General features: G+C 45.5%; 1 protein-coding gene across 15 annotated transcripts in view; it reads right to left on the bottom strand.

Annotated features, from left to right (window-relative positions):
• Nedd4l (neural precursor cell expressed, developmentally down-regulated gene 4-like) overlaps positions 1-24,659 on the bottom strand; it is a 333,347-nt gene that overhangs the window by 237,660 nt on the left and 71,028 nt on the right. The window contains exon 1 of one of the 15 annotated variants that reach the window (XM_006526377.3): positions 3,184-3,837. The exons of the other annotated variants lie outside the window; for them this stretch is intronic. The gene's annotated coding sequence lies outside the window, so the exon portion shown is untranslated. Of the gene's footprint in view, positions 1-3,183; positions 3,838-24,659 lie in introns of those variants that run through there. 15 annotated transcript variants of the gene reach the window in all.

The following is a 24,659-nucleotide window of genomic DNA, read 5'->3' as shown; positions in this document are numbered from 1 at the left end:
TGCAGAAAGGGCCTTTGATGAAATATAGTAGCCCTTCATTTAAAAAAAAAAAGTCCTGGAGATAGCAGGAATACAAGGGAGATAGCTCATCATAATAAAGTTGATTTATAGCAAGCCTATTGCCAACATCAACATAAATGGAGAGAAATTCAAAGCATTCAGGAACAAGACAAGGATGTCCACTCTCTCCACACCTATTCAATATGGTACTTAAGTCTTAGTAACTAAACAACTGAAAGAGACCAAGCGGATCCAAATATGAAAAGAAGATTTCAAATACCTTTATTTCCAGATGATAAGATTTTATGCATCAAAGACTCTTAAGACTCCCCCATGAAAATTCTACATTTGATGAACACTTTCTAACACACAAAAATAATTAGCCTTCTTATATGAAAATGACAAGTGGGCAGAGGAAAGAATCCTGGAAATAGAATCTTTCACAAAATAGCCACAAAAACAAACAAACAAACAAACAAACCAAAAACAAACAAACAAACAAACAAACAAATAAACGGGTGGGTAGGGAGAGAACAAGCAAGAAAAAGACTGTAGAATGAAAAAATTAAGGCACTAAAGAAGATATCAGAAGGCAGAAAGATCTTCCATACTTATAGATGGCCAGGACAAATAGAAAAATGGCCATCTTTACAAAAGCAACTAGATTCAATGCAATCCCCATCAAAATCTCAACACAATTCTTCAGGGAAATTGAAAGTCTTCAACGTCATACAGAAACACACACACCCAAAACAACATCATCAACAACAACAACAACAAAAACAGAATTGCTAAAACAATTTTAAGTAATTAATGAACTGCTGAAGGTATCACCATCCCTGACCTCAAACTGTACTACAGACAGAGTTATAATAATAAAAACAGCATGGCATTGGCATCAAAGCACACACAGTCATCAATGGAATTGAAGACCCAAGTAGTCTTGCCAAAATAGTGAGCTCACTGTAAAAAGAAAAAGTAAAATATAGCAGAGAGCTCCAGAGGAGGTCAATCTCTTCCCTCCATAGCACTCGCATGAGCAAGTGCGTGTACACACACACACACACACACAGCACACACAGAAGTGCATATCCACATTCATTCATACATACTACACTGAGCTTCCACGTGGCCCACAGCTTCATCTTTCAGAACCATCCTTTGAATGGCCCAGCTACGATGAATTCTGTATATTCATATTGACTCTAGACTTTGCCCTTCTGCTTAACAAACACTATTAAGTATCTTCTTTGCAACAGAAAATGTACTTTTCAGAAGGACGACCATTCACCGGTGACCTTGTGAAGCAGGCCATGACTCATGATCGGGAAACAAGGCGAGGATGCTAAGCTCTAACCAAGGAGATAAACTCAAGAAAGAAAACAGAAGGTGGGCAAAGCAAGGAAGGGTGCTGGGTAAAGCTGAGCAGCAATGTGCAACACTGCCCATGATTACTACCCTTGGCCCAGCCCCAGCGCCCTGGGCCAGTGAGACCCATGGACAAGCAAAGGGTAAGAATCATTTGAGGCAAGCACCTAAGGAATTCATCTTTGAAACAGGATTTCCAAAAGCCAAGTTATGAAATCTCTAAGAGATCTATTAAAAATCAGTTAGATTCCAATCTCTCCACCTCCTTGAGATGTGCCTTGAACTCCCCCATTAGAGTCAAAGTTCAAAGTCCTTTTCAAACTGGGGCATCAAGGGTTACTTTCAGTCACCTGGGGCAGGAGGGGAAGTGAGACAAGACCACAGCAAATAGGGGGCCCGTAGAACATCAGTCCTCCTCCAAGAATGGAAATTCTCCTGCTAAACTTGGATTAACCACAGCCACCATGATCAAGCAAGCCAACCAGTGTGCCCACCCCAAGACAGCTGCGGCAACCCACACAGGGCACCACAGAAGTCACCACAGCCCTCTTGGACAACTACTCTGTCTCTACTCCTCAGCAAACGCACAGTGCTCTAGCTGCCTAAAATGCTTCTTGTCAGCCTGAGCCATTAGTGCATTTAATTTTCTATTTAAACACTGGGAACCAAAGTTTCAACCCAGAGGGTACTATTTATCAAAAACAGAAACACAGATAGCCCAGGCTGGCAGAATAAACAGCAGGTGAATGGAGATATTGATTGGAGAAAAGGTGTTATCCCTTAGGGACACAAAAAGATATGTCTGGACAATTCCACTAAGATGCTTAATAAACTATTTTAACAGGCAAATAATGAGACACTGGGATACTTCACAAAAAAAAAAAAAAAAAATCTACCACTCTTTCAAACATACCCTAGCAAGTCTCAACACTGAAAACTCCAAAGGAGCCTGAACCACATAGAACTCAACTGCTACCCACAGAAATACTTCAGTTCTCACTACACAGCTGATAAATGTCCAGAGATAAACATTCCCCCCTCCCCCACTGGTAAGGAAAACGATTCGCAATTTTCAGTGTTCAGTCATTCCATTTCAAGCCATTAATTTTTCTCGATTTACTTCCCAAAGCAGCACTTGCCTTTAGAACACCAGCCAGGCCCTTTCGGAATCGCCCTTACTAAATAAAGTTCCCCACCTTGAGGTCTACACAAGATCCTTGGAGCAAGATGTAAGTGAAGTAAACTACCTTGATAAAGTATTAGTAGCTCAAAGATCTTGGCGTAGGGCAGTGGATGTGGCTCTGTGGTAGGTCGGGAGAGTGCTTGCTTAGCAAGCCTCAGTCCCTGGGTTTGATCCCCAGCGCTTACAAGCACCAGCACCGAGGAGATAGCTCTGTATAAGCAGAAGGAGTTTGAATTCATAGCTGTGGACAGTCATGCAATAATGGACGTGGAAGAATCCCTGGACATTCAGAGGCCAGCTAGCCTGGTGCAAGCACAGTGAACCAGAGACTGTCTCAAATAGGGGATAAGGCAATGACCGACATCTAAAGTTGTCCTAGCTTTCATATGCACAGAATGGCATGCATGTAACTTACACACGGACACACACATCATATGCATAGAATGGCATACATGCAACACACGGTGGTGGAAGAGAAGGGGGTCCACACATACATATTACACACTTAATACTAAAAAGATTCTTAAGAGAATCTTGAAGTACTATAAAATTATTATAACTGTGGATGGATTTACAGAGTTTTTAAATGCCACAGAGGGTGAGCCATTCTCTCCCATGGAGAAGAACCTTACCCAGCATCAGTACTCTCTTGGAGGTAAGATGGCTTTCATAGGAAAAAGTTCTACACAATGAAGATGAAGGAAGCAGACAGTCAAGAACTCTTATCCGTGTGCTCTGAAGCATCTACACCAGGCTGGCCTGCAGCTTGGTAACTTTCCTCCTGTGGTGGTGCCAAGGTCAAAGCACTGAAGTTTGAATTCCAACCCCAGGAGCCGCACACACTGGGTGTTGCTCTGAACCACGCCTACCTTCCTACCTGTAATTGTCACATCCCAGGTGCCCAAAGAGCCTTCGACCTGGACTCCAGAGTTCAGACTCCCTGTCAAGTTGGCCTCTTCCAAATGCACTGAGTACAGAGTCAGAACAGTCCTGGGAAGACAACATCCGTTGTCCACATCCCTCCTCCTTCGGTAAACGTTGGCGGTACACTTGTCTTAAAGGAACCCTCGTAATAGCTCGTCTCTACCCTGTGCAAACTGTCTTCTCTGTCTCTCTCAGCCTATGCAAACACACACCAGACAACAAAAGGGTCAACACTGTTCCTAAGCAGGACAAACAATCAATGTCCTCCCAAGTGTGAGGCCATCCTTCTCCCGTCTCGCTTGACAACCTGAGTTAAATTTACAGAGACCAAATGTTAGAAGGAGAGAACCAACTTCCACAAGTATGTCCTCTGAGTTACAGGCAACACGCATGGCACATGCATGGCCACACACTCATGGCCACACATATGAATAAAAATTTTAAGGTAACATTTTCTAAAATATTGCTTAAAAATTCATCCTTGGTCATGCTAATTCCCAGTGTTCAGTGTGACTGCACTTGGAGACAGGCCCTTCAAATAAAGGCGTTACATAAAGCTGAAGTCATTTAGATGCCACTAACCCAATGTGCCTGGTGCCATTCTTGGAGGATATTTGGACAAAGACACCAAAGTCACACACATGGACAGAGAGAGGGCAGGGGTGTGAGGGTTAACCATTGGCTCTCTAAGAAGAAAGATCTTAGAGCAGTGGTTTTCAACCTCCCTAATACCATGACACTTAAATACAGTTCCTCATGTTGTCGGGACCCCAACCATAAAATTATTTCATTGCTACTTCATAACTGTAATTTTGCTACTGTTATGAATCATAATGAAAATATCAGATATGAAGGATATCTGATATGTGACCCCCCAGTGAGACCCGTGGGGTCATAACCCCATAGGTCGAGAACTGCTGCCTTAGAGAGGTGACCTAGTAGCAGAACTTTGAGAAGTTAATTAGCATTATGAGCCAGCTAACATGGGGTCTTTGCTTATTGCAGAAAGAGACCGGCATTGTAACAATCATGAGCTAAGAAGCAAAGCAACAGTATGTGACAGGACATTCTTCAGAGTCAAAACACTGTGGAGTTGGATGATTACTCAGAGAAAGGCAGAGATGAACTCCTGGGTCCAAAGCTCTTGGCCAGGAACAACGTGGCCAGCCAACTCCACTCAGACCGCAGCTCTGTCTCAGGAGCATGGCCAGAACACAGCAGGTTGATCATATATCAAAGACGCCAGGAGTAGGGGTGTCATGGAGAAAGGTAGAATTTGGTGCCAAGGGAAAGGCACAAGAAAAGGAGCTCACAGGCATTCTTACTCACAAGGGAGAACAAAACAGGACAAGAGGGCAGAGGGGTCAGCCCCACAATATACATGGGCAAAGGCACACTAAAATAATTGCTCATGAGCTGGGCGGTGGTGGTACATCCTAGCACTAGAGAAGGCAGAGACAGGCTGAGCTTCGAGTCCAAGGCTAGCCTGGTCTACAGAGTGATTTCCAGGACATCCAGGGATACACGGAGAAACCAGAAACCAAAAAACAAAAAACAAAAACAACAACAACAACAAAAAAAACCCGCCCAAGGGGAGAGGGGAGGGGAGGGGGGTTTGGAAGGGAAACCAGGAACAGGAGCAAGAGAGCTCAGAGCTTTTTAGAGCAAGGCTTTTTGCCACTGGGGTAGGGGTGGGTGGGTTTATACCCCAAAAGGAAATCATGGGACTGTATGAAGATGGCTTTTACTATCACAGTGTAGTAACGTGCTATGGGCATCTGCTAGGATGTGTTGAATATACCCCCAGGCACAGGACAGCTCTTTAAAAGAGAATATTTCTATTCAAATCACCAGCACTGCTAGATTTAGAGGAGCTCGGGGCTGTAGCCAAAGGCAGCGCATACTCCCCATGGCAACCTTTCTTTGACTCGATTTTTTTATTTCTATATTTTTGGATATTTTATATCCTTGAACTCTTAATCCTCCTGCCTCAGCCTTCCAAGCACTACCTACAGGAATGGTGCTTTGCCATCCCTCGCCCACTTGAAATCATTCTACCTTTACGTAAGGTAACCTGCAGACCATTCTCCTGGTCATCGGGTTGTTCACGCCAACCCGAGTCCACACTCGAGTGGTGTGTTCAGCTTACGTCTCAGCCAACCTCCCATCAATTCCCTAACCCTTAAGGACAGACATAGAACTTTCAAAGGCCCACTGCAAAATGAAACCTGCAAGCCCCGTTCAACCATTATTAATAATGAGATGCCGAGAACAAAATGCCAGACCAAACCCTGGACCCCTCGGTGTGAGAGGCCAGGGACAACACAGGAAGAGCCCACCATGAGCTGGTTGTTCTCTGCCTCTCCAGCTCCTATACCACATCATCGTTATCCCTAAATGGCTCCCCACCGCTGCTGCTGCATGTCTTCATGTGCACATGTGTGCCTGCCAGTGTCTTCCTCAACTGCTTTCCATCTTATTGTCTGAGAGTCTCTTGATGAACACGGAGGATTCTAGACTATCTGGCCAGAAAACTCCAGGAATCCTCCCGTTTCTTCCTCCTTCATGCTGGGATGACAGGTACCTGGGACTTGTTTTACGAGGGTTCTGGGAAGACTGGCCCAAGTCCCCATGCTTGCACACAGCAATCACTTTAACAATGGAGTCATCTCCCCAGCTACTTGATTACAACCAGGGCTGGCTCCGGAGAAAGGCCTGGGAGAGTGGTTCCCAAGCCCAGGCACCGGAACTTTCCCCCACAGCTACCATATCCATCCTCCTTATCCACAGCCACTATCAAGGTGCCCGTCCCATCTTCGCAAGTGACAGATATCTGTGTCACACTAACATGGGACCCAAATCTTGCATTGTCCTAGATCACACTAAGGCCTCTGCCCTTATAGCATCCTTGGTCCAGAGCTCCAGACATTTCCACCCACCCCGAACCCCCATCCACACCCACACTGAACTTGGGCACCTTCACGGCTCTCTCTTTCTCTGAACACCTCACTCCAGGGTCCTCTGCTATCGGCCTTCTCCTCCTGCCCATCCTATCCAACAGCTGACAGGAGCCAAGCCCATACCCACCTAAAGGCCCGTAACTGAACACTTTCCTGTCATCTCATAGCAAACCCTGAGATAAGTGTGCCCTTGCCCCACCCAGTGTGGAGAAAATGGATGCTGGTGTGGCAGGGACGATGCTGGGCTTGGTAGAATAAGCTGGGAACTGCCTTACCAGCTCAAGCTCTTTAAAAAGTTATTTTTAGGTTTTTGATGTATATTCACTGGGTATAGAGCTGGGTTTCATAAATAAATAATTTCATACAAGTTCATCATATACTTCGACTATATTCTCTCTATTTCCTCCTCTGTTTCCTCCTGTTTCCTTCTCTGTTTCCTCCTTTGTTTCCTCCTCTGTTTCCTCCTGTTTCCTCCTCTGTTTCCTCCTCTGTTTCCTCCTCTGTTTCTTCCTCTGTTTCCTCCTGTTTCCTCCTCTGTTTCCTTCTGTTTCCTTCTCTGTCTCCTCTTCTGTTTCCTCTGTTTCCTCCTCTGTTTTCTCCTGTTTCCTTCTCTGTTTCCTCCTGTTTCCTCCTGTCTCCTCCCCTGTTTCCTTCTGTTTCCTCCTCTGTTTCCTCCTCTGTTTCCTCCTCTGTTTCCTTCTCTGTTTCCTTGTCTGTCTCCTCCTCTGTTTCCTCCTCTGTTTCCTTCTCTGTCTCCTCTATTTCCTCCTCTGTTTTCTCCTGTTTCCTTCTGTTTCCTCCTGTTTCCTCCTCTGTTTCCTTCTGTTTCCTCCTCTGTTTCCTCCTGTTTCCTCCTTTGTTTCCTCCTGTTTCCTCCTCCTTCACTATTCTGCCTCCTCTCTATCCCCTTACCCCGTCATCTAAACAATCTCACTCTACTTTCATGTCCTAAATACAAATATACCTGTGTGTTACATGAAATCTAGAATCTGTGAGTGAGCGAAAACATGTAATATTTGCCGGGGTCTGGCTCTACCCAAGTTTATCCATTTTCTCTGCAAATGACAATCCGGGTCTTTCCCCCCTTACTCTCCGTCCCTCCTCCTCTCCTCTCCATTCCCACTGTGTGTATGTAGATGAGTATGGGCAAAGGCTAGGGGTCTCACTTGCAGAAGCGCACAGCAGGCTGGGTGGCCAGATTCTCCTGCCTCTGCTTCTCTCTGTGGGAGTTGCCAGGATCACAGATGCTTGCTTCAGTGTCTTATAGATGCTTACAGTCCATGTCTGATGGGCTCTGGGGATCCAAAGTCAGGCACTCACACTTGCACAACAACAACTTTATCTACTGAGTCATCTGCCCAGCTCAATTTCATTTCCCTTTATGGCTGCATAAGCCTCCATTGTGAATATGTACCATATTCATATTTTCTTTATGCCTCCATCCGCCATCCCCACATGACTTGGGTTTTGTGACTAAGAGCTGCAGTCGACATGGGCGTGGGAGTATCTGTGTGACAGGCTGATTTAGGATTCTTTAAACAGCCAGAAACGGTCTGCCCGGGTCATGTGGTATTTCTAGCATTGATTTTTGAGGAGTCCCCCACTGATTTCCTATGGTTGGGCTAACCTACACTCCCAGCAGCTGGGGGGGGGGAGGGGAGGAGGGCGGGGTGTGTGCCCTCTTTTCTCCCAACAATTTCACCAGCTATTTTCTGATGACAGCCATTCTGACTGGGGTGAGAAGGAATCTCCTTGAGGTTTTATTCTGCTTGGCCACTATGACTAAGAATGTTTAACATTTTTTTTCTGTGTCTATAGCCATTTGTACTTCATCTTTTCAGAACTATTAGTTCATTAACCCATCCGCTGATCGGACTGTTTAGTTCCTCAGTCTTGATCCCAAAGTAGAACTGTCTCCGTTTGTGTCTCCAGGAAACAATATCAAGCTCACCAATAAATGCGAAAACCAATAGGATGTTTTACCAAACCACCTGCGCTGGCCGGTCTTATGTCAACTTGACACACGAACTAGAATTATCTGAAGGGAGAAAACCTCAACTGTGTAAATGCCTCCACAAGATCTGCCTATAAGATATTTGTTTTAAATTACTTAATTTGATGGGTCAGCCACTTTGTGGGTGGTGCCATCACTGGGTTAGCTGTCCTGGGTTCTAAGAAAGCAGGCTGAGCAAGCCAGTAGAAGCAAGGCAGTAAGCAGCACCCCTCCATGGCCTCTGCATCAGCTCCTGCCTCTACGTTTCTGTCCTGTGTGAGTCCGTGTCCTGACTTCCTTCCCTGATGAGCAGTGATATGGAAGGTCATGGAATTCTGTCATAGCAATAGAAACCTTTACTAAAACACCATGGGATTAACAACCTGTAAAAAGAATAAAACCGCCCAGAACTGGTGATCATGTGGGGGCAGGGAGGGACTCTATCTGAAGGAGAGCTGATGTGGTGTATCAAACAATGAGGCTAAATCTGTGCAGAGCCCTGAGGGAGAGACTCAGACAGCACTTCTCAAAGCCTCTCCCACGAAGCATCGGAGAAATACATTTATAATATAAGAACGCTCACTAAGGAGAAAGACTCACGCTTTTGCTATACAGCTAACAGTATTAGAAAACTCAGTTGCAGCAACTACTTTCACCTTGACAGTCAACAGGTACTGTTGTCTAGGATAAAGTGACCACACTTTGACATTTTGCCATTTAATCCTTAAAACTCAGTGGACTTTCCAAAAGAGGAAAATGCTGTCTGAGTCATTAAATGACTGGTGCAGCTGACAATGATCAGCAGCTAACTGCAGAATTTGCTCTGTGTGAAAACAGTGCAGAACATACACACCAGTGCCCGAGACATGTAATTCATAGTGGAATTTGCCTTCAAATTTACTACTTAAGGGCAATGTAGTGGAGTGAATAAGAAATATCCCCAAGGCCAGGCATGGTGGCGCACATCTTTAATCCCAGCACTCGGGAGGCAGAGGCAGGCGAATTTCTAAGTTCGAGGCCAGCCTGGTCTACAAAGTGAGTTCCAGGACAGCCAGGGCTACACAGAGAAACCCTGTCTCAAAAAAACAAAAACAAAAACCAGAAAAACAAAACAAAACAACAACAACAAAAAAACCACCCTTTACAAAACACCCATGGAAGGAGTTACAGAGACAAAGTTTGGGGCTGAGACAAAAGGATGGACCATCTAGGGACTGCCGCACCCAGGAATTCGTCCCATAATCAGCCTCTAAACGCTGACACCATCGCATACACCAGCAAGATTTTGCTGAAAGGACCCTGATATAGCTGTCTCTTGTGAGGCAATGCCAGTGCCTGGAAAACACAGAAGTGGATGCTCATAGTCAGCTATTGGATGGAACATAGGGCCCCAATGGAGGAGCTAGAGAAAGTATCCAAGGAGCTAAAGGGGTCTGCAACCCTATAGGTGGAGCAACAATATGACTAACCAGTACCCCCAGAGCTCGTGTCTCTAGCTGCATATGTATCAGAAGATGGCCTAGTTGGCCATCACTGGGAAGAGAGGCCCCTTGGTATTGCAAACTTTATATGCCCCAGTACAGGGGAACGCCAGGGCTAAGAAGTGGGAGTACTTGGGTAGGGGAGTTGGGGTGGAGGGTATGGGGGACTTTTGGGATAGCATTTGAAATGTAAATGAAGAAAATACCTAATAAAAAAATACATATTAAAAAAGAAAAAAGAAAAAGAAATATCCCCAACACTCAGGAATCTGATCACCCAGTTCCCAGGGGCTGGCACTGTCTGGGGATGCGGCTGTACTAGAGGAAGTATGTCACTAGGGGTGGTCTTTGAGAGTTCCACGGCCTCTCCCTACCTCCAGTTTGCTATCTCGGCTTCATGCCTTCAGTTAAAAATGCCTCCTGCTCTGGTTGCCTGCAGCCACATGGTCCCTCATATTATGGACTTAATCCTCTGGTCTTATAAGCCCAAATAAACTTTTTCTTCCATAAGTCACTTTTAGTCACAGTATTTTATCACAGCAACAGAAAAGAAACCAGTATGGGTGACACGTGGTAGAGGCTTTTTTTCCCCCCACTGTGTCTCAATTCCAAATCCACCCTGGCCTGTCTATCAACTGCCCAATGATGATAGATGTGTCCAGTTTACACCTTGCAACCCACATGAGGTCAAAGGCAGCTATAGATGAAGCCCAACCCAAGATCACAGACTTTGGACTTGCTTAAAACATTCTGGAGGGCTTTTGCAATTCTTCTGGGACCATGATTGCCAAGTGCACTAGCATGACCTCTGCAGATGACACAGCATCATTTTACCATAGCAAAAAGATCCAACTCCAAAAACAAACAAAGGGAGGGGGTTGATAGAATCAATATTTTGTTTAAAAATAAATTAAAGGCATGAACACCTATGCAAGTCTTTATAGGGCCATTAGCAGACAGTAGCCACCCTACTGCCACCAGGTTCATTTTTAACCATAAAACCCACCATCTCTCTGATACCAAACATGGGCCACCAAAGTTCCCATGGACATATATCTCCTGCTGAATGCTCTCTATTGTTAGCATAATTTGCCAACTGAAACACTTCTTGATTGTTGACACCAGGTTTGTAAGACAGAATGACACCAAGCTCTGAATAGTCTGTCCTGGAGCCCACTGTCCTTAGTACAGATAAAGAAAAACTGAACAATCAACTATCAGGGCCTCTTTGCAGATAGACTTAGTTGCAGGAGAGACATTTCTGGCAAAGGCATAGATACTATGGCTGAAATATCACCAGTCCTCTAACACAGCTGGGTCCAGGGTCATGGCATGAGGTCAAGAGTATCCGGCTATAGGGTTCTGGAGAGAATAAGAGCACTGGCTCTTTCCAGAGGACCTAGGTTCAATTCCTGCATAGAGCTACTCACAACTGTAACTCCATGGGGTTCAATATCCTCTTCTGGCTTCTCCCTGGCATTGAACACTCATGGTATATACACATACATGTAGGCAAAATACTTGTGCACACAAAGTACAAAATTTTAAAGGTTAATGTTTAGAAAAGTATATTCAGTTATTTCTTAGCTCTCTGACAATAGGCTCACCATAAAGTTCCAGCGCCCCTACCAATTCACAGAGATATAACATATACATATCCTGGCCATCTATCTACCTTGGTGGGAGAATGAGTGATACCAGTCACTAGGACAGTGCCTAGGGTTCAGAGGCATCTGCACATACATAGCATCTCCCAACTCAGGACAAAAAGCCAGGTCACCTCACCACCAGCCAGGTGCACATCCACTGTGCACACTGCCTTGTCCCCAACCGTAGAGAAATGTCCATGCTGATTCAAAGCCCATTTGTAGGTCAACAGTGCCCACATACTTGTGACTTGGTCATCTACAAATGCCTGAGATGAAGAGTCTTCCTAAACTGAGCTTAAAAATCAACAGAAATGAAAACTGGGATTTGCAACTGTGATTATTAAGGAGATGAGAACTTAAATTCTCACTTCCAAAGTCTTCCAACTGAAGTTTAAGTCTTCCTGGAATGTGGCTTCTAAAATGGAAAGTAAAAAGGATACTTTCCTAAATGACTAGGAATCCTTATGACAATAATAAGAGATATAGTAAAGGTAGCATTTCTATGAAACACAATAGCAGGGAATATTCCAGAAACTTTTTTTTTTTTGTAGCTTGAGTTTCAAACTCTGCCATTCAGCAACCCTCTGCAATTTGGGATATTCATGAGCCCGTGTGCTGGGCTCTAAAATGCCCCAGGAATCTCTGACCATGCCAGCTGACCAAACCCCTCACCAGGAAGATGCAGACACTCCTCAGGCCATCTCACATCTCACTCTAAGTTGTAAACTGGGGAAAGGTTATGGAAACTTTTCAAATATTTATATTAGCTATATTTAAACTAAATGGATGGGTAAGTTCGGTGAAGTGTGTAGAAATGTGGCTAGATCAGACATATGGGTATATATGTAAATATTGTATACATACATGTCTAAATATATAAACACACATACTATATACACCATGGACATAGTCATGGACATTAATATGCACCACATACACAAATATAAGTCCCAGTGCTAACTTTTAAAAGGCAATAGAGTGTTTTGATGCATTTGTATGTTTGTTTCTTTTTTTTTTTTTTAAATAAACTACCTTCTTTTTTTTTTTTTTTTAGATTTATTTATTTATTATATGTAAGTACACTGTAGCTGTCTTCAGACACTCCAGAAGAGGGTGTCAGATCTTGTTACAGATGGTTGTGAGCCACCATGTGGTTGCTGGGATTTGAACTTCAGACCTTCGGAAGAGCAGTCGGGTGCTCTTCCCAATGAGCCATCTCACCAGCCCTGTATGTTTGTTTCTTGAAACTGGGTCCTGTGATACGAGGATCCAAGGACGTGCCACCATGCTAAGCTTCCAGAACCTTCTTCGCGCTAACTATGCTATTTGCACACATGATCAGAAAATCAGCTCCTGCTCTCTGACCAGAGGAAGAATGCTCCCATCAGCAATCGCCACCACACGGTATGACTTAAGTACTTTACTCTTTCCAAAAGACCAAACAAACCACCTTTAAAGGAAAGCTTCAGTTTTTTCATATTGTCGCTATGCCAGTGCCATTAGCAGAAGTTGGTACTGTTTTATTGCATAGCTCAAAACGCCTTTTAAAAAAATCTGCCCCAACTATCCCAGTGGCCTCTGAGATACTACTAATGAAGAGGTCCTGCCTTCCCCAATCTGAATGACGTATTGTTATTTTATTTGTGAAACAAGGTCCAAAGTAGCTCAGGCTGGTCTTGATCTTGCCTTGCAGTCAAGGATGACCCGGGACTTCTGACCCTCCCACTCCCTAAATGGTGGTATTATAGGTGTGTGCTGGCACATCAACTTCTACATGGTGCTGGGGATCAAATGGAGGGCTCCCTGTAGGCTAGATAGGCATCTACCGAATGAGCTGCATTCCCAGCCCTCACATTGTCTCTCCCACTTTTAAAGCATGTTCTTGGGGCTGGAGAGATGGCTCAGTGGTTAAGAGCACTGACTGCTCTTCCGAAGGTCCTGGGTTCAAATCCCAGCAACCACATGGTGGCTCACAACCATCCGTAATGAGATCTGATGCCCTCTTCTGGTGTGTCTGAAGACAGTTACAGTGTACTTACATGTAACAATAAATAAATCTTAAAAAAAAAAAAGCATGTTCACCTCCCCATGCAAGGCGATAGATGACATAATCAGCGAAGGAGGGAGCGCCATCGCCAATCCTGCTAACACTACCCTCTCATCATAACTAGCATGATCCAAAGCAGTGTCTTTTGTTTGATTGCTTGTTTGTTTTGTTTTTTTGAGACAGGGTTTCTCTGTATAGCCCTGGCTGTCCTGGAACTCACTTTGTAGACCAGACTGGCCTCGAACTCAGAAATCCGCCTGCCTCACCCAAAGGCCAAAAGGCAGTGGGTTTGCCACAGGGAAACTAGGTCTCTATCTCAGGTCCGTCAGCCCACAAAGCCACTCTCCATCCTTCACTCTCATCAGAGCCAAGTTATTGATAATCACATGACAGTCACCTGGACCAGATGACATGCTCGATTATTTTCTTTAAAGCCACTGGTGATCTCAGAAAAGCACACAACAATTCAGAATCAAGGCTACTACACCTGCATTCACTCCTTTAGAGACCTGAGTGTGGCCCAGGCCAAGCCAGCACACAAGGCTGCAGTGAGCAGCACAGCTCTGTGGCAAAAAAAAAAAGGGGGGGGGGGACACATTATGCCAGAAGGGCATTCCTCCATAGAGAGAGAACTATGGAAAATACACCACTAAAAATGGAAAGGAACAGACAAAAGGATCCATTGATTTCTACACAAAGAAGACATCTGATTGGAATTTTCACAGCAGACATCACCAAACCAGCTTTGTGACGTGACAAGGGAACAGACTGAATCTCCTTATTCGGATGGCTCTTTGTGAGACAACAGTGGGATCCGAAACTGTGATGCTAATGGAGTCGCAAATTCACCAAAGACTTGAGAAGCCCTGGGTTTTGCAATAGAACCTTCCATGTCTCCCTCTGGCAAAACTTCCTCAACGCAGCTGAAAGACCACACACCTGACCCTAGCTGGTCCAGAGCCCTCTGGGGCTGAGTACTGGTACAGCAACCTTCAGCTGCTCCAATCCTAATCCAGGCTGCCAGCATTTCTCCCCGGGATGACCTAGACAGCCTCCTAACTGGTCCCTGCCTCTGCTCTTGACCTTGTCCAGTACAGTTAACACTGAACCAACATTTACTGGCAAGACGAACGGTATAACTATAAGTAGAAATTTTATACTTTGGCCTTAACCAAATCTGCATAGCTTACCAACCTCTCACCTGGATCCACTCCCTCCCACACCACTGACATCCCATGCCAAACTGCAGCCACACACCAAACTTGGCAGTTCAGCTGTGGTCTCATGAGCCCACCCCTAGCCCCTTACCCCTGCACTCCCAGCTTTTGAAAGGCATAAGATGACAAATGAGCATGCACAGCTGTCCTGCACAGCTGTCCAAAAGCTGGACTCCTCCAGCCCAGCTGTCTCAACTCAACCAACAAGAGGCTCCACCAAAACACAGGCTGGCTACATCGATCATTAAGCAATGCAGACAGAAACCATCCTCTCCTTCATTGGCCCCTGAGAAACCAGAGCAAGGCTTTCTTATTTTGTGCCTTGTTCTTTGTGTAGTGTGTGCTTGTTTGTCTGGTCGAAAACTCACTGTGAGGCTGAGAAGTGACCGTGAACTTCTCACCTTTCTGCCTTCACCACCCCACCCCACCCCCACCCCCGCCAAATCTGGGATTATAGGCCTGTGCCACCACATAGGTACAGAAGGTGCCAGCAATCAAACTGCAATGGCTGTTTATCTTAGACAAACACTCTGCCAACTGAGCACTCTGAGCTACACCCCCAGCATCCTCTTTTCTGTTCTTTTTGCTTATTTCTCAGAAACATGTGTTACTTTAATTTTTTTTTCCTGATTACAACGATTACCACTGGGCAGAAGAAGAAAACGTAATCAAGAAAATGTTGCCATAGGACTGGCCTGTGGGCAAGTCTGTAGGATATATTTTTAATTGATGATAGATTAGAAGAGTCTATCCCTTTGTGGGTAGTGCCACACCTACGCAGGTGGTCCTAGGGTGTATAAGAAAACCAACTGAGCAAGCCAGAAAGCACGCAAATAAGCAGCGTCCCATTAGAACCTCTGCTTCAGTTCAGTTCCTGCCTCCGGGGTTCGCAAGGAAAGTTCCTGGGGTAGCTGTACCCCTAGCCATGCGCCATGGGCATTTCCAACGTAGTCACAAGGTGAATGCAAAAATCCAAACTTACAGGTACTGGTGAGGAACAGTACTGGATGTGGTGGGAGGACAAAGAAGCTGATCTACTGAAAATGATAATGGGGAAACTAAAGAAGTAGCAACAAAACCATGCCTTGGAGATTTGGGGATAAAGGAGGAAGAGCCATCACCGTGGTGGAAGTGGCAGCCTTAAGAAGCTGGGACGGGAGGACGGGAGGACGGAAGGACGGGAGGACGGGAGGACGGGAGGATGGGAGGCTAGACTCAGGACTCTGGGGGTTTTCTCGCCACCCTCAGGGACCCAAGCTTCTCTTCCCAGCTACTAAACCCAGTTCCCACTGATGCCTGGCGGCCTGCCTCCTCCTCCTCACAGAGCCCCATCCCCCACTGTGCCAGCAAATCCTGCTGGTAAGACAGAACTCCTTCCCTGCCCTTTGACATGGATGGAACACATGACACGGTGTGTCACCTAATGCCATAGGAATGAGAGAGAAGCCCTGTGCCATATGGGCTATCAATCACAGGGACACATTTGTCCCTCAGAGGACAATCAGAGTATACTTCCAGACTTGAAGGGGCACTGAACCCACGGAGGCAGTTTCCTGCTTTTTGAAATCTAGTAAGTATTGCTAAATCATACTTCCATACTAACCATGTTTCCAGTCTATGACAAAAGAGGTATAATTTAGTGGTAGAGCATTTGCCTAGCATGCAAAGGCCCTGCATTATTATATTATTATTATAAACACACACACACACACACACACATTCTTGCCAAGTTGTCCATCTTATATTTGTCTATATTTATAAACATATAAATAATATATATCTTATTGCCACCCTTTTATATTTACCTATATAAACATACGACGACAGCAGGCACTAAAACTTCAGAATAAAGTATAAATGAGAAAGTGTTTAACTGCTTATCAAAATAACTATATATAAATTTGTTAATTAATGCCCAGCAACAGTTGACCCCTTGTGAAATGGCATGTCTAGTTCTCAGTCATATACTTTGAAGGAGTCAATGAAATACATAAAAATATGCCCAAAGACAAGTTCTAGACAGTGCTGTAGCTAAGTAGCCTGTCTTCACAGTCCACAAATCTTACTGCCTTACTTTCTTGGAATCCCTAGGCCCTGCCAGAGTACGGGTTCTCAACCTGTGTGGGGCGAGATCCCTCTGGGTGCCAAACAGTCTTTTCACAGTGCTCACCTAAGACCATTGGAAATAGCAGATATTTACATTGCGAGTCATACCAGTAGCAGAATGACAGTTATGAAGTAGCAATGACTATAACTTTATGGTTGGAGGTCACCACAGCATGAGGAGCTGTCTTAAAGGGTCACAGCGTTCCGAAGATTGACGACCCCTGCTCTAGAGTGTTCTTTCATTTTTCATTGACTGTAACCTGTACATTTTCCCCCTGTCCTGTCTTCCTCTGTCACTGTTTCCTCCACTACAAAGCACTGCACTGAGGGTCTTCCTGGCACACAAACTCGCTGCAGCCGGGAGCTGCCAGGGTCCTGACCTTCTCATTCTCCTGCATCCTGCACAGCAAACCAAATTAAATTCTTGAAGACAACATTGAGTGCAACCTTTTATGCATCCGTGACTCATTGAGAATCCCCTCCAACTCTGCTGGTAGAGCTCCTGGCCAACAGATGACACTACATATAGCCACCCTAGCTAGCAGATAGTGCGGAATGAATACTTTATCAGCAGATAAATCCAGAAGACATTATCACCACCCAGTGGTAGAACATGCTCAGAGAACCTTACTGGAGACTCGACTTTCTCTGCTAGGGTAGAGGGAATCTCCCTGAAGCTCTTGATTTTCAAGCTGACTAAAGACGAGGAACTCTTCCCAGAAAGAGCTATTAATATCTACAATAATAAATATGACTCACCCTCAGCGAGAGAGCTGTAAGTAATCTTCCTTATTTTATTTTATTTTATTTTTGCTTTTACCTCTAGTCACAAAGAGTTTCAAACTGAGTTTGCATTTGAATCCTCTTTCCACTCTTTAGAAGGTAAAGAGATGAGTCCAACAGGGGACCCAGCCACACTTAATTAGCCACAGGTGGGAAGGGCTTTCTGGACAACAGCACTAGAAGTATTGGCATCAATGGTGCAGAGACTATCCAGTGTCTTCAGGAAATGCACGCGGTGACTGTCTTGACAACCCTGGAGCATCTCGCCTGTGACATGCTCCCGTTCTTTCCACATCTCACCTGACTTTGACTTTCTTCTCATTAAATGTGTGACTCAAAAACAAAACCAGCCCACAAATCAAGGGCGGAGGAATATTCCAGCCTACGCACAAGGAATGCCAAGGAAGGGAACTCAGTGCGTTAGTGCCCCAAGAAATGCCAAGAAGTGGTGTGGAACTTACTAGAAAGAGGTTGGCTGTGTCCAACTAGGCCAGAGGTCAGGCTCTGCAAAAAGTTTGAGAACAGAACCTGAGATCTCACAGCCCATGTTAACACAGCTTCTCGGAAGACAAAGTGGTTTTTATCTCTCATTATGGTCCGACAGCATTTGTACCAACATAAATTTTATATCCAGAAGAGCGACCCAGACAAGAAGGGAGGCACAGATAACAGTAGTTCAGCACTGTTGGCTCCCAAGAGGCACAAACAAGCTTATAGCAAACTACAGCCTGAAGGGAACGCTCCGCGCTTGGAAAGAGTATCAGCAAAGCCAGGGGGGCTGCTGTGGAGCTCTGAAGGCAGCTAATGCTGCTTGGTTTTTTTACCCCTGTTCTCTGCTCTAAAGGAACAGACACTCGCCCTTCCCCATTCTCTGCCTCACTGGTGTATGCTTCAGTAAACAAGTTAAAGATCCCAACCCGATGCCTTCAGAAATACAGAAGCAGGCGATTTGGGGTAAAGCGTGAGACTCGGATAAGAGATGTAGCTCAGCTGGGAGACTGCCTGCACTGCATGCAGGAAACCCAAGTTTGAGCCTTGGCACTCCATAAATTGGGAATGAAGGAGACAGCCTGTGACCTACCTCTGCAACCAAGAGGCTGGGACAAGAGAATCCGTTCAAGGCTATTCTAGCTACAGTGAGTTTAAAGCCAGTCTTGGGTATTCAAAAACTCGCTTACCCCACTCCAGCCCTCGACAACCAATTTTTAAAAAAAAAAAAAGAGAGAGAAAGATGTTCTGACTTTTAGAAAAAAGAAAGTGTGTGTGTGATGTGTGTATGTGACATGTGTGTTCACTTGCTCCTGTAAGTGTGGGTGCAGAGGCCATGACGCATGTGTGGTCATCACCTTCCGACGTGTGTGAGTTTTGCTCCTTGCTGCGTACACTAGGCACGCTGGCCCTCAAGTTCTGGAGGACTCTTTTTTTCTCCATCTCCTATCTCTCTGTGGAACACTAGCAGCGTGTAAGCTTTTAACCTGAGTGCTAGGATCAAAAACAAGTCCCCATGCTTGTGCAACAGCTTATCCACCAAGCCACCTTCCCAGTCCCGCATTCTGACATTTTCTGAAGGAAACAGAATTGCTCGAACTGATGGATCACAAAAACAGCCAAATTAAAACTAGAAGAGCCCAGAACCCACTTCTTTGTATTTGACACCTGCATTCCCAAATTGGGAAGGGGAAATGGGCTGGGTCGGGGTGGGGCCTTTACATCCAACTCAGGATGTGTCATGAGGGTGATGTGAATTCCAGTTCTTCCCAATGGTTTTTGGATACTTGCTGTGTGAGCCGCTCCTGGTTACTGACAGCAGCCTTTAGGGTAATCTAATTCATGTACAAGACAAGAGTATGCTCACTGCACTTTGGTGTGTTAAGATAACAAGAAAAAAAAAAAAAAAAACAGGCCAGGTGTGGTAGGAGTGGCAGGAGTCCAAGGTCAGCCTTGGCTTCAACATGAACTGAGGCCAGCCTGTGCTCTAAGAAACTCTCTAAAACGGTAACCAAAATAAAGAGGTACAGGAGCTTAACTCCATACCTAATACATGGTTATGTTCATCATCATAGCTCCATCATCAATGCCCGCTATGATCTGAACTAAGAAGATCTGGAGTCAAGATTCACATCAGCCCACCGAATACAGGGCAGTAAGAATAAATTCCTTAGCTGGGTGTGGTGGCACACACCTTTTAGCCCAGTCCTTGGAAGGCAGAGGCAATCAGATCTCTGAGTTCAAAGGCCAGCCTAATCTACACTAGGATATCCTGTCATTCCAGGACAGCCAGGGCTACACAGAGAAACCCTGTCCTGATAAACAAACAAACAAAAAGAATATTTGTGTTGAAGTTCCTGAGTCCCAACACTATAAAAGGGAAATGGTATCTACTTTGCAGGGCAAGGTTCAGTGGGGACCACAGAAAACCTTCTAAACTTTCAAACTGAGTAAATATGAAAGGGGGAAACACACGGGCAAGCTTTCAAAGCGGAGAGCCCTCCTCCTGTCCCCTCCAGCCCCAATCCAGGTAAAATCAACAGGAACCTTTATTTAAGCATAGAAACCCATCAGCACTCCAGAGTCAGAACACATGGTCTCCCAAAGAGCTCAGGCAAAAATAACTTCTTCCCGGCTGTTAGGACTGTCCCTTCCAGGTGTTCGCCTGAGGTGTCCTGAGTCCCAGGTGCCAGGCATCTAGGAGAAAGAGCTGACTGAAATGCACAGGAGAAAGAGACTTACTCCAGCCAGAGTTCAGAGCTAGCATGATGGCTTTTCAAGCCAATACGAATAGCCTAGGTTTGAGCTACCATGAGCTATACACTGAGGGAGCTGCTCACTCATTCTAGTCTCCTGAGGCACAGGGCTCCCAAGCCTCAAAGCCACAGATGCTCAGAAAGGCCCAGCACAGGTAACAGCACCACAGCTGCCGAGCACTGTTCTCCATGACTCCTTAGAGCCAACTCTGAGACTGTTATTATGACCCCTTTCACACCCGGACCCCGGAGTACGTGATAATTAAGCTGCTAAAAGCGTGCTGGAGCCACGTAATCGTACCCTACCTAACAACAGGAGCTTCGAAAGCTAAGGCTTTTGGGCACCTTCTGTGACATTCCAAACAAACAGGAAAACTGTTTTAATCTGTGTGGTTGAGACAGGGGGCTGGCTATATGGGAAGTGAGGGAGAGTACAGGGGTGCTGCTCAAACTTGATATCCTCCTGCCTCTGATTTCCAACTGCTAGGGTTACAGATGTACTCAAACCACACCCGGCAGTGTTTACTCTTGCACAGAGCTGCGCGTTGAGCTAAATTCAGCACTGCAGAAGTAATGTAAACACTCAAACACAACATCCATTGCAGCCATTCCTCTGTGGCAGCCCAGTGATGGAAGCCATCCCAAAGGTGTTCCATTGATGGTCCCTTCCCAATTCCCACTCCAATGACTGTCAAAAAGACCCACTACAAAACCCTGTGACTCTCTCTCTCTCTCTCTCTCTGTGTGTGTGTGTGTGTGTGTGTGTGTGTGTGTGTGTAGTTAAAACAACTCAACAGAGTCAAGTGAATAGATATTACAGGTTGAATGACCCTCACTCAAAAGGCATGCATCCAGAGTGTTGTGTATTTCAGTGTTTTGTTTGTGCTTTCTGGTGTGTTTGCAGATTCACAATAAACATCTTGAGGATGGGACTCTGTTCTAAACACAAAATCCACCCACAGAACACATAACTTCATGCACACAGCTTGAAGGTAATTTTACACAATCATAATTTTAAAAATTCTGGACAGAAAACATCTCCAGGCTGTTTGGTTTTCCAGCTTGTGGGGCCGTGTTGGCACAGCGTTTTTTGATTTTGCTTGTTTGGGTTAGGGGTTACTCAGCCTACAGCAGTCGGGATGGGGAGAACAGGCTAAGGGTGCCTTTCTAAAAGGCAGTAAGTATTACTCAAGTCACAATTAAAGTAATTGCCTCTTGGCCAAACTACATATTGTATTACCCTGGAATTCTGTGTAGACATATACTCTCAGATACTAAAAGCTCAGCACGGGTGAACAGGCCCTAGCAACTGCTCACTCGGTGCTGGTCCCCCTTTGCTTTCTGTTTCTTGAAGTTCCTTCTGCTGCTCCTAGAATTCTTTCTAAGTGCCTATGAGGAAGAAGTAACTGGGCACAGAAGTTCAAAGGCTGGTGAACCAACAGTGGGCGTGCGTCTTCTACTATATTAGCTGTTCACGCCACAGCCACCAACAGACAGCCCTGAACGGATGGGCTGAAGAGAGCCATATATGAGCTTGTTGCATACAAATCTTAAGAGCTTGTTACAAGAGGCTGGCCAGACGGCTTGGTGGTTAACAGCACCTGCGCTCCTCCAAGAGTTTGGTTCCCATAATCTACGTCAGGCACCTCATAAAAAACCTGTGTAACTCTAGTCCAAGGGATCCAACTCCTGACCTCTGAGGTCACCTGGACACACAGGCCACAGATACACACATGAGAGATAATAAAAATAATAATAATAATATGTTTACAAATGAGTTTATTAAAGAGTCACAGGCAGTTGCTTTAGCAGGGTCACAGGCCGGAAAGCTGAAGCAAAGTTAAGTGCTCTGTGGTAGGAGACAGGCAGCCAGGAGAAATGATGAATTCACTGTGAGTCTCTGTTCTTTTATCTGATCCCAAGCCAGGACAGAGACACTACTAGACTCGAATTTCAGGGCAGTTGCACAAGGAGGCCAAAGGCACATGACTGTCATTGAAACTACATTTCCCTCTTTCTGTTGGTGACAGGGAACTATACAGACATGAACTCCCTTGTAACCCAGCAGAAATGACTTTAGGACTTTATCAGTGATCATAGCTGAACCCACAACACATAGACATGCTGAATAAGACGATAAGGCACAGGGCTATTTTTTTTTTAATCTCGCATGCGTCATCTGGAATTCTGTTTTGAAAACAAACGCTGCAAGCAGCTCTCACCTCCTACCAAACTCACCCCCTTCCCAAGCACAGCCTGTTATGCATGCGTGACAGGCGCTCCACAGCGTGGAACTAACCACACTGTATCCGACACACTCAGCGGAGCGGTTACTGTAGGTAGGGAATCATTAACTGTACAGTGAGAGTGCTCGTGGCGACCCAGAGGCCAAGTTCAGCCAGGAGAAAGCAAGGCTTCCAGTGCCCTCAGCCTCCCAGACTTCAGCCTGGACTTCATCCTATGCTCCAGGCATTTCAATGTGTCCTCCGCCACACTGTGCCACACGGAGCAAGGGTTACACACCCCAGCACAGAACCTTGGTTAAGAATCAGAGTGAGCCATGTCTGCCCACTGCAGTTGGGAAAGAGAGGCTCACCCCAAACTGCCCACCCTCCTCGCACCAGGTAATCTGACGAAGCATGAATAAGACAGTAGGCAATGAGGGTGGAGAAAGGAACGGGCTTTAGGAATTAGGATTTCATTGTTTATGTCACAGACCTGTTATCTTGGAACTCAAGCCCCCCAGTGAGCCAGGCGTTGTACTATCCTCCCATAATCCTAACACTTAAGAGATGGAGTTAGGAATATTCTCAGTTGAACACTAGCTTGAGCTAATGTAGCAAGACCCTGTCTCAAAACCAAACAACCAACCAACCAACAAACAAACAAACAGGTTTCACATTGTCATGGGTGCCTGTATCTTTGGCTCAGGGGCCACAATGTAGGCGTGGGAACCTAGAAACTTGTCTCTATCGCCTGGATCAAAACAACTTCAAAGGGAAGGTCCTCTCACCTCTTAAGAAGTCTGGAAGAGGTTTACTACCAGTCACAAGGAATGTTGGGATGAATAAACGGGTCTGGTGTGAGGAGGACATGTGGCCAACTAAGAAGGGACAACTGGTCACCCCGGTCAACCTAGTGGGAACCGGCAAGTAGCAAGATAAGAGGAAAGAAACCAGTGATGTGATGTGGAAGAAGAGGAAAGGAAGCAGGGGCCGGGTGGTGGATGTACTGTCCAATGAATGGTCAGCACTTTCTAAGGTGGCTAAGGAACATGGGTTTCTTAGGGTTTCTATTCCTGCACAAACATCATGACCAAGAAGCAGTTGGGGAGGAAAGGGTTTATTCAGCTTACATTTATTTCCACATTGCTGTTCATCACTGAAAGAAGTCGGGACTGGAACTCAAGCAAGTCAGGAAGCAGGAGCTGATGCAGAGGTCATGGAGGGATGTTACTGGCTTGCTTCCCCTGGCTTGTTCAGCCTGCTTTCTTATAGAACTCAAGACTACCAGCCCAGAGATGGTCCCACCCACAAGGGGCCTTTCCCCCTTGATCACTAATTGAGAAAATGCCTTACAGTTGGATCTCATGGAGGTACTTCCCCAACGGAAGCTCCTTTCTCTGTGATAACCCCAGCCTGGGTCAAGTTGACACATAAAACCAGCCAGTAAATGGGTTTGTTTGTTTGTTTGTTTGTTTGTTTGATTTGTTCTTAAGGGTCTGAGAGGTGGCTCATCAGTCAAGAGTACACATTAGTCTTGTAGGAAACCCGGAGTTCCATTCCCAGCATCCAAATAGCAGCCCAAAACCAACTGTCACTCCTCCAAGGGATCTGCTAACTGATCTCTGAGGGCTCCTGCACACATGTGACACACACACACACACACACACACACACACACACACATACACATACAAATATTATAAATATTTTTTAAAACTAAAAAATTTTAAAACTGCTTTCACGTGTCTGAGTGTTTTGCTTGTGTGCATATCTGGGCGCCATAGACACGCAATGCTCACAAAGGCCGGAGAAGGGTGTCAGAGCCTTTAGAGTTTCAGACAACTGTGAGATACCATGATGGTGCTGGGACTGAACCTTAAGTCCTCCAGAAGAGCAACAGGTGCTCTGAATGGCCTGGCCACCTCTCCAGGCCCAGAACATGGAATTTGGACTTACATCGCTTAAGTGTTATGAGGTTTG

Source organism: Mus musculus, chromosome 18, assembly GCF_000001635.26.
Source record: "Mus musculus strain C57BL/6J chromosome 18, GRCm38.p6 C57BL/6J".
In the NCBI taxonomy this organism is placed as follows: domain Eukaryota; kingdom Metazoa; phylum Chordata; class Mammalia; order Rodentia; family Muridae; genus Mus; species Mus musculus.
This window is presented reverse-complemented; position numbering and strand designations above follow the sequence as displayed.